The sequence below is a fragment of the Protobothrops mucrosquamatus genome, unplaced genomic scaffold (genome assembly GCF_001527695.2).
Source record: "Protobothrops mucrosquamatus isolate PMUCROS unplaced genomic scaffold, P.Mucros_1.0 scaffold5395, whole genome shotgun sequence".
Lineage (NCBI taxonomy): Eukaryota > Metazoa > Chordata > Lepidosauria > Squamata > Viperidae > Protobothrops > Protobothrops mucrosquamatus.
The window spans coordinates 51,316-60,344 of NW_015391255.1; the positions used below are offsets into that span (position 1 = coordinate 51,316).

The 9,029-nt window shown below is 38.1% G+C and overlaps 1 pseudogene; it reads right to left on the reverse strand.

Annotated features, from left to right (window-relative positions):
- LOC114922166 overlaps positions 1-9,029 on the reverse strand; it is a 19,243-nt pseudogene that overhangs the window by 9,755 nt on the left and 459 nt on the right.

Below are 9,029 nucleotides of genomic sequence, written 5' to 3' on the forward strand. Positions count from 1 at the left end.
CGGTGAGCTGCCCGGGGTAGGAGTTGAGTTCCCGAGTCGTCCGATGTGGACGATGTAGGTTAGAACTCCTCCGGAGCCCCGAGGATTCTCCGCGATCCAGGACGCCTTCGCCTCGGCGAAGCTAGAAGCCGCCGCCACCGCTGCAACTTAAATTTAACTGTGAGTGACTATACGCAGACAAACCGACCCTGGAAGTTTGCTCTTTACTTTGGACTTTACTCTAACTTGAGTTCTTTTGATCTTCCCTATACTTGGGTTGGACTGTGTGAAAGTGAACTTAAAATGGCGATGAATGATACTTTCTAGCAAGAAGAAGTGAAAGTGACTTTGATTTCCGGTTTGGAACTTTTGTTACTTTTTCACTTTCACTACTTGTCCTGGATTAACTGCTTAAAAGACTCTCATATAGACTGAAATTTCAATATTGTAACATGGCTTCGAGAAGACTGGTGCCTACAACTGCAAAACCAATTACATCTCCGACTTCCCAGCCGCCCCAACCAATTTCTAAACCAGTTTCCCACCCGCCACCCCCGCCACCTTCTTCACCTCCGCCGCCCTCTGGTAAAGAACTACAGGACTTTATGACTCAAATGACAGAGATGTTTCAAAAATTGGATGCTAAAATTGAAAACAAGATTGATCAATTAATACATCAACAACAAGAATTAGTACAGAAACATGAGGGCTTTCGTATGAATATCACAACTACTTTTCAAGGTTTGGCTGAATATGTGGATGGAGTGGCAGAAAGGGTGGATGAAAATGAACAGAGGGCTGAAGTGAGCGAACAAAGACTGGACTTGGTGGAGGAGAGTTTGGAAAATGTTAAGGGTGATGTCTTGATCGCTCAATTTCGTGATATGGAGTATGCAATCCGGATCCGTGGGCTGGCTGAGGATCCAAAAGAAAACTTAAGAGAAATAATTCCAGAAGCATTCATGGATGCCCTGGCTTGTGGGCAAGAAATTCATGGGGAGATTGAACGTGTTTTCAGGGTAAATTCGTGGGTTGCTCGCCAGAGACAATTGCCAAGAGACGTGGTCGTTTATTTTACAAGAAAATCAAGACGGAATGAAATAATGCAGCTTTTTTTTCAACAAAGATTCAAGATCTTAAACCAAGATGTTATTCTTTTAAAAGAAATCCCAGCAAAAATCCTTAAAGCGCGACGAGATTATGCTTTTCTGGTGCAGGAGCTCAAGAACAGGCAAATAATTTTTAGATGGGATGTACCGGTGGGTATAATTGTAACGGTGGCTGGTAAGCGTTACAGAATCAATTCGATTAAAAAGGCGAAAGAATTCATGGCGTCTGTGCTGCAAGCAGAGTGTCCACCCACACCTCAAAAGGCTGATACAACTGAGCATTTGATTGTGGACCTCCCTTTTACTTCCGGCACTAAGGATGTAAATGGGCGTTCAAAAGATGATGGAAAAGAACAAAGAATTACCCGCGCAGCTTACCGACGCAAGGAGAAGGAACAACTGACAGCCCGCCAAACAGCTGAGAGCTCACCACCTGCCACCTCAGAGCCAGTAGGTGGCGCTCGACCTAAAGTCTTTGTTAAGTCTTATGCTTCCAGTATTGCTATAGGACTGAAATCAGCCAATGTTTAAGATTTCATCTTGGAATGTGGGGGGACTTAATGCACCCCACAAAAGATGTAAGATTTTTCACTATTTAAGACATTTTAATAATGATATTACATGTTTACAAGAAACTCATATTGTGGCTAAAGATCAGAAATTATTGTTAAATGCCAAGCTTGGAGATTTGTTTGCTGCACCTGCCTTAAAGAAAAAAGCTGGGGTGGCATTATATATCAAAAAACATCTTACACCTATTTTAAAAGAAGCTGACAAAGAAGGAAGATTTTTATTTGTGGAAATAAACCTAAATGGAAGAAAGTGTTTAATAGTGGGGGTTTATGCCCCTAACCAGCTGTCATCTCAAAAATTATTTTATAGACAATTACATCAGAAAATTGTGGCTTTGGATTATAATTCTTTGATTGTCATGGGGGACTGGAATGGGGTACTTGACACTCTAAAAGATAAAAAGACAACCTCTAGGGATGTGGCCCTTTCCAGACTCCCTAAGTCTTTTTTTGCAATGATGGAAGATCTGGAGTTGGTGGATGTTTGGAGATTACAACATATGAATGAACATGACTTTACTTTTTTCTCTCATAGACATGAGTCCTTCTCAAGGATTGATTTTGTGTTGACATCAACTGATTTACTTATGGACTGTAATAAAACAAAGATCTTTCCTAGAACTTTGACAGATCACAGTATGGTATGGATTGAGATAGGCCAATATAAAAAAAGGAAATCCTGGAGAATTAATGAAAATCTATTTAATCATGAGGAGAAACTTAAAGTCTTGAAGGATTACATGGAAGAGTTTTTTCAGTTCAATTTGAATAAGGATACCCCTATAAATACTGTCTGGGATGCAAGTAAAGCTTATTTGAGGGGTCTGCTAATCTCTATGAATAATGCGCATAAACGTAAACAAATACAGAGCAGATTAAACTTGGAAAAAGAAATTGGGATCAAAGAAAAATTATTATCTCAGCGACCTACAGATAATAACCTGAAGGCTTCTATTAAACTGCTTAAGGATCAATTTAATATGTTGATTGCTGACCAGGTGGCCACGAACTTGAAATATATAAAACATAATACATTTGCTAATGCAAATAAACCAGGGAGATGGTTGGCCTATCAATTACGTAAGAGACAGAAAGCCAGACTGATATCTGAAGTTGTGGTTAAGGGCCGTGAGGTATATCAACAGGAATTGATTAAGAAAGCGTTTACAGAGTTTTACTCACATCTATATGCTGCTGGGACTACAAAATCTGAGGACATTGACAAATATCTACAACTTTCATCCATATATAAACTTACACCAGATCAACAGAAACTTATGAATGAAGAGATTACTCCAGATGAAATTTTAAATGCAATTAAACAATTGAAAACTGGTAAAGCTCCCGGTACGGATGGTTTGACAGCAATTTATTACAAGTCTTTGTCAGCTGAATTGACTCAACCTTTAAAAATATTATTTAATAGAATCATGTTGGGAGAACAAATACCACAGTCGTGGACAGGAGCTTTTATATCTTTGATACCAAAGGATGAGAAAGAGATCTTGGAACTTAAGGATTATAGACCTATTTCTTTGTTGAATGTGGATTACAAAATTTTTGCAAAAATTTTGGCTAATAGATTGATGCAGATATTGCAATGTTATATACATGATGATCAAACTGGTTTTATATCTGGAAGATACATGAAGAACAATATTAGACAAATTGTGAACTTATTGGAATATTTGGACAAGAACAATCAAGTGCCATCGGCTTTCATCTTTTTAGATGCGGAGAAGGCCTTTGACAAATTGGACTGGCAATTTTTAAATAAAATATTGGATTATATGAATTTTGGAAATCTATTTAAGACAGCTATAAAAGCGATTTATCAAAAACAATCTGCTCAAATAATTATTAATGGAGATTTGACAGAACTTATAGATATACAAAAAGGTACTAGACAAGGTTGCCCACTTTCTCCATTATTATTTGTACTATCTTTGGAAATTTTGTTGTCTAAAATTAGAGAATCACCAATGATCAAAGGCTTAAAGATTTCTACTAAAGAATATAAACTTAAAGCTTTTGCTGATGATTTAGTTTTTACATTAACTCAACCAATTGAATCTTTGGAATTTTTGTTGCAAGAGTTACATCAATATGGTAAGGTGGCTGGATTTAAAATTAATGTGAATAAGACTAAAATTCTTACAAAGAATATGAATGCAAGAGATAAAGATCAACTTATGAAGATGTCAGGATTTGAAGTGGTTAATAAAGTCAAATACTTGGGAATTTTTTTGTCATCATCCAACGCGAAACTGTACCAGAATAATTATGAAAGACTATGGAAAATGGTACAAAAGGACCTAGTATCGTGGAAAAAACTACAGCTTTCGTTGCTGGGTCGTATAGCGGCCATTAAAATGAGTATTCTGCCTAAATTTCTTTTTCTATTCTAGATGATACCTATTTTAAAAAATGAAATCAACTTGAAAGAATGGCAAAGAGATTTGAATCGCTTTATTTGGGAAGGCAAGAAGGCGAGAGTTAAATTCAAGATTATTCAAGACACTAGAGAACGTGGAGGACTTAAAGTACCAAATTTGACACTTTACTATGATTCTTGTGCCTTAACGTGGATGACTGACTGGATTAACTTATCTAACAAAGGGATTTTGAATGTTGAAGGTTGGGACTTGTACTTTGGGTGGCATGCTTATCTTTTTATGCAGAAAAAAACTGATAAAATCTTCAGAAATCATATAATAAGGCCTGCATTGTTGAGAGTTTGGCAAAAGTATTATTTCAAGTTTAATCTTAGGTTACCACTCTGGGTGATCCCGTCGCATATTTTTCAAGCCATAACCAGAGGAGTGGTGATGGAAGGACTTACATATAAAGATTTGTTATACCAGAGTGGTGGTGGTAACTGGTGCCTAAAATCAATAGATGTGTTAAAGCAAAACAACCCAAACTTTTCTTGGCTCTTGTATGGACAAATTCAGGATAGATGGCGAACTGATAAAAAGACTGTTTTTGTTTTGGAAGATGGGACTTTTTTGAAGCAAATAAGAGATGGCGCCAAAGGTCATATTAAAAGGATATATAATGTTTTATTAGAATTGGACTCGGAAACTGAATTAGTTAAAGATTGTATGATTAAATGGGCTCAAAATATAGGAGAAACAATACCTATGGACACTTGGGAGTTGATCTGGGTGAGAAATGTGAAGTTCACGCAAGCTCAAAATTTACGTGAGAATTTTTATAAGATGTTTTATAGATGGCACTTGGATCCTTCAACTATGTCTCGTATTTATTCGAATTATGAATCCAAGTGTTGGAGGTGTGGTCATCCAGAGGCAACTTTTTTTCATATGTGGTGGACCTGCAAGGTTATAAAGGCCTTTTGGGTACAATTATGGTGGAACTTACAGCAGATTTTTAAAAAAAGGATTATTTTCCTTCCACAGTTGTTTCTTTTAGGTATTGTGCAAGATTTAGATGCAAAAGAAATAAACTTGATGCTTTATTGTCTATCTGCTGCCCGATTGCTGATAGCCCAAAATTGGAAGAGCCCAATTCTGCCTACGATGGGAGACTGGAGATTGAAAGTTTCGTACCTTGCTGAAATGGCAAAGATTTCGGCTTATTTGAAGAATCACTCGAACGAACAATTTTTATCAATATGGAGAAGATGGATTGTTTATATTCAAAAGAAACATAGAGTGGTAGAATATAATTTAGGCTTTTAGATTTTTTTAAGTTTGTTTACTTCTTCTATCTTTTCTTGTAGATTAAGATATTTTGTGGAGTTAGAGATATTAGTATTTGTTTACTTTTATATGAATATTATCCTGGGATTAGGTTTGGGAAGTCCGGGGGGGGTGGTTATTGATTGGTTATTGTGTTTACTTATGATTGTTTTTTATGATGGAAAAAATAAATAAAATTTCTAAAAAAAAAAAAAAGAGAGAGAGGGAGGGGGAGAGGAAAGAGAAAGAGGAATAGAAAGAGGGAGAGAGAGGGACAGAAAAAGAGAGGGACAGGGAGAGGAGAAAAAGAGAGGGAGAGAAAAAGGAGGGGGAGGAAAGAGGAGAGAGGAAAAAGAGGAAAAAGGAGAGGAAAGAGAAACGGAAAGAGGGAGAGGGAAAGAGAAAAAGAGGGAGAGGGGGGAGGAAAGAAAGAGGGAGAGGGAAAGTGTGAGAAAGAGAGGTAACAGAGAAAGAGAGAGAGGAGTGAGAGAACTCATGCACAACAGCCCCTATTTATTTTTAATTAAACTCTTCAATCAAGCTCCCCCCCCCTTGCACGCACAGGCACAACTTTTACGGTTCTCAGTGTTTTCTTTTCTCTGGGAAACGGGTCCAAGTGGCTCTTTGAGTATTTAAGGTTGCAGACCCCTGCTCATTTGATGGCCCGTAACCAATTTATCAAGAATTGGTATAAGTAAAGATCAAGAATAAGCTAAAAATATTTCTTGGAATTATACTTTTCTCCTTTACGTGTTGAATTTATAATATAATTATATTTATTATTTACCATCCAATACTTTGGTGGCCACTATTGCCTCTCTCCTCAGAAAGGCTCTTTCTACCCTCCATGGATTTATATGCTTTTTATGAGAATTGTGTTTTCCAAGTAAAGCTATTTCCACACTCTGTGCATTAATACGGTCTATCCCCAGTGTGGATCCTTTCATGACAATTAAGATGAGCTTTCCCAGTATAGCTTTTTCCAGTCTATCTACTTATATGGCAGCTTCCCACTGTGAATCCTTTGGTGGCAAGTAAGATGACTGTTGCTAATGAAACTCTTTCCACATTCCATGCATTTATATGGTCTGCCCCCAGTATGGATTCTTTCATGAAGAATAAGATATCCTTTCTGGGAAAAGCTCTTTCCACATTCCATGCATTTGTATGGACTGTCCCCAGTGTGGATCCTTTTGTGACGATTAAGACTTCCTTTCCAGGTAAAGGTATTTCCACATTCCATGCATTTATACGGACTGTCCCCAGTGTGGATCCTTTTGTGACTATTAAGTTGTTCTTTCCGGATAAAGGTCATTCCACATTCCATGCATTTATATGGTCTGTCCCCAGTGTGGATCCTTTTGTGACTATTAAGGTTTGCTTTCCGGGTAAAGCTCTTTCCACATTCCATGCATTTATACGGTCTGTCCCCAGTGTGGATATTTTTGTGATTATGAAGATCTCCTTTCTGGATAAAACTCTTTCCACATTCCATGCATTTATACGGTCTGTCCCCAGTGTGGATCCTTTTGTGACTATTAAGATGTCCTTTCTGAATAAAGCTCTTTCCACATTCGATGCATTTATACGGTCTGTCCCCAGTGTGGATGTTTTGGTGACTATGAAGATCTCCTTTCTGGGTAAAACTCTTTCCACATTCCATGCATTTATACGGTCTGTCCCCAGTGTGGATCCTTTTGTGACTATTAAGATGTCCTTTCTGAATAAAGCTCTTTCCACATTCGATGCATTTATACCGTCTGTCCCCAGGGTGGATCCTTTTGTGATGATTAAGATGTCCTTTCTGAATAAAGCTCTTTCCACATTCGATGCATTTATATGGTCTGTCCCCAGTGTGGATGTTCTTGTGACGATGAAGATCTCCTTTCTGGGTAAAACTCTTTCCACATTCCATGCATTTATATGGTCTGTCCCCAGTGTGGATCCTCTCATGATCATTAAGATGTCCTTTCCTGGTAAAGCTCTTTCCACATTCCATGCATTTATACAGACTGTCCCCAGTGTGGATCCTTTTGTGATGATTAAGAATTGCTTTCCGGGTAAAGCTCTTTCCACATTCCATGCATTTATACGGTCTGTCCCCAGTGTGGATCCTCTCATGAAGTTTAAGATTTTCTTTCCGGTTAAAGCTCTTTCCACATTCTATGCATTTATATGATCTCTCCCCGGTGTGCATCTTTTGGTGGACATTAAGATTACTTTTCGTACTGAAACTCTTTCCATACTGCATGCAGCCTTTCCTCTTTCTGCTCAGGTTGGAATCCACCAAAGATATTACAGAGGTATGTGGTTTGCATTTTTTTGGTGAAGTAGAAGTGAAGGAGCTATTCTCCATAGTTTCTAGAGGCATGCATGCCTCCTTGTTGTTCTCATTCACAAACACATCATCTGAATGGGAAAAATGAAAATTAATATTCTGATTACAAATATCAAAAACATACCAATCTGCATTCCAGGTTTAGTACAATCCATTTGTCTAGCCAGGATGTGATATCTGCAAAGTGTTATCTAGGAGGCTCTATTATATAGAAATAATGTTTTCATTATTTCAAAAAATAGATTAAAGTCAATCTATTCAGTCACTTCCATGGAGTATCTAGGATATTTCTCAATTCTATGGTGAATGTTTTTGCCACGATCTTATAGCAAACTGAACAGCCTGGCCTTACCCAGAGCAGCCATATTGATAGAAATCTCCTGCATGACTTCTCTGCACAAGGCCTTCTGGCCAGAATCTAGCAGCCTCCACTCCTCATCCGTGAAGTCCACAATCACCCCCTTAAAGGAATCAGAGCTCTAGAAAGAGAAAAAAGTAGACAATCCCAGGAAACAGTTGAAAGTTCTTTCTCTTAATGCACACAACATAAAACGAACAGTTGCAAGAGCCAAATGAACATTTGCTTTCAGGACGGATTCATGCCACCCTGTCCACATAGTCCGTGGGGCTGGGAAGTTGCAGCTTAACAAATCATGGTTTAGCTACTTCCAGGTTGTAGAATGCAACACAGCCAACGTTGAACAACAGTTTTATTGTTACAGCCACTTAGTGTTGACTTATCCTTCATGTGCTATATTTTTCTTGGTATACTTACAGTTACCTTACAAGGGAGACGGCTGGCATAAATATTCAATAAAATAAATAAAAACGTCTTAGGTATGTTTAATCCCACTGTTATAGTTTCAATTCATGGGTTTCATTTCTAACTATTTTAGGCACTTTGCTTGATAGTATTAAGAAATATTAAACTCTTTCTACAATTAAATTTCATTTCTAATAAAAGGTTCCTGCCTATCAATTGTCTCATTGGCAATTCCAGCACAATCTTGAAAGCCAAATGTGGGTGGACATTGTGTTCAAGTGCACACAGACTCAGCTTTTGGTATTAAACACAGCTCCTGAATGGATGGAGCTGGAACGCTACTGTTCTCAGAACAAACCTGCACTTACCTGGCAAGGTGGCCAGAGTTGGATCCTCCTGAAAAACAGCTCCTGAATAGAGCTGGGTCGATCTCCTCTGTCCTGGAGCTCTGCTGAGATCCCCTCTGTGAACGGCTCCTGCATTTGAAGAACAGACTGATTCATAATCCATTTTCAGAGGACAATATCTGTGATAGTTCGTATTTCTTACATTTTGCTTTCCTAC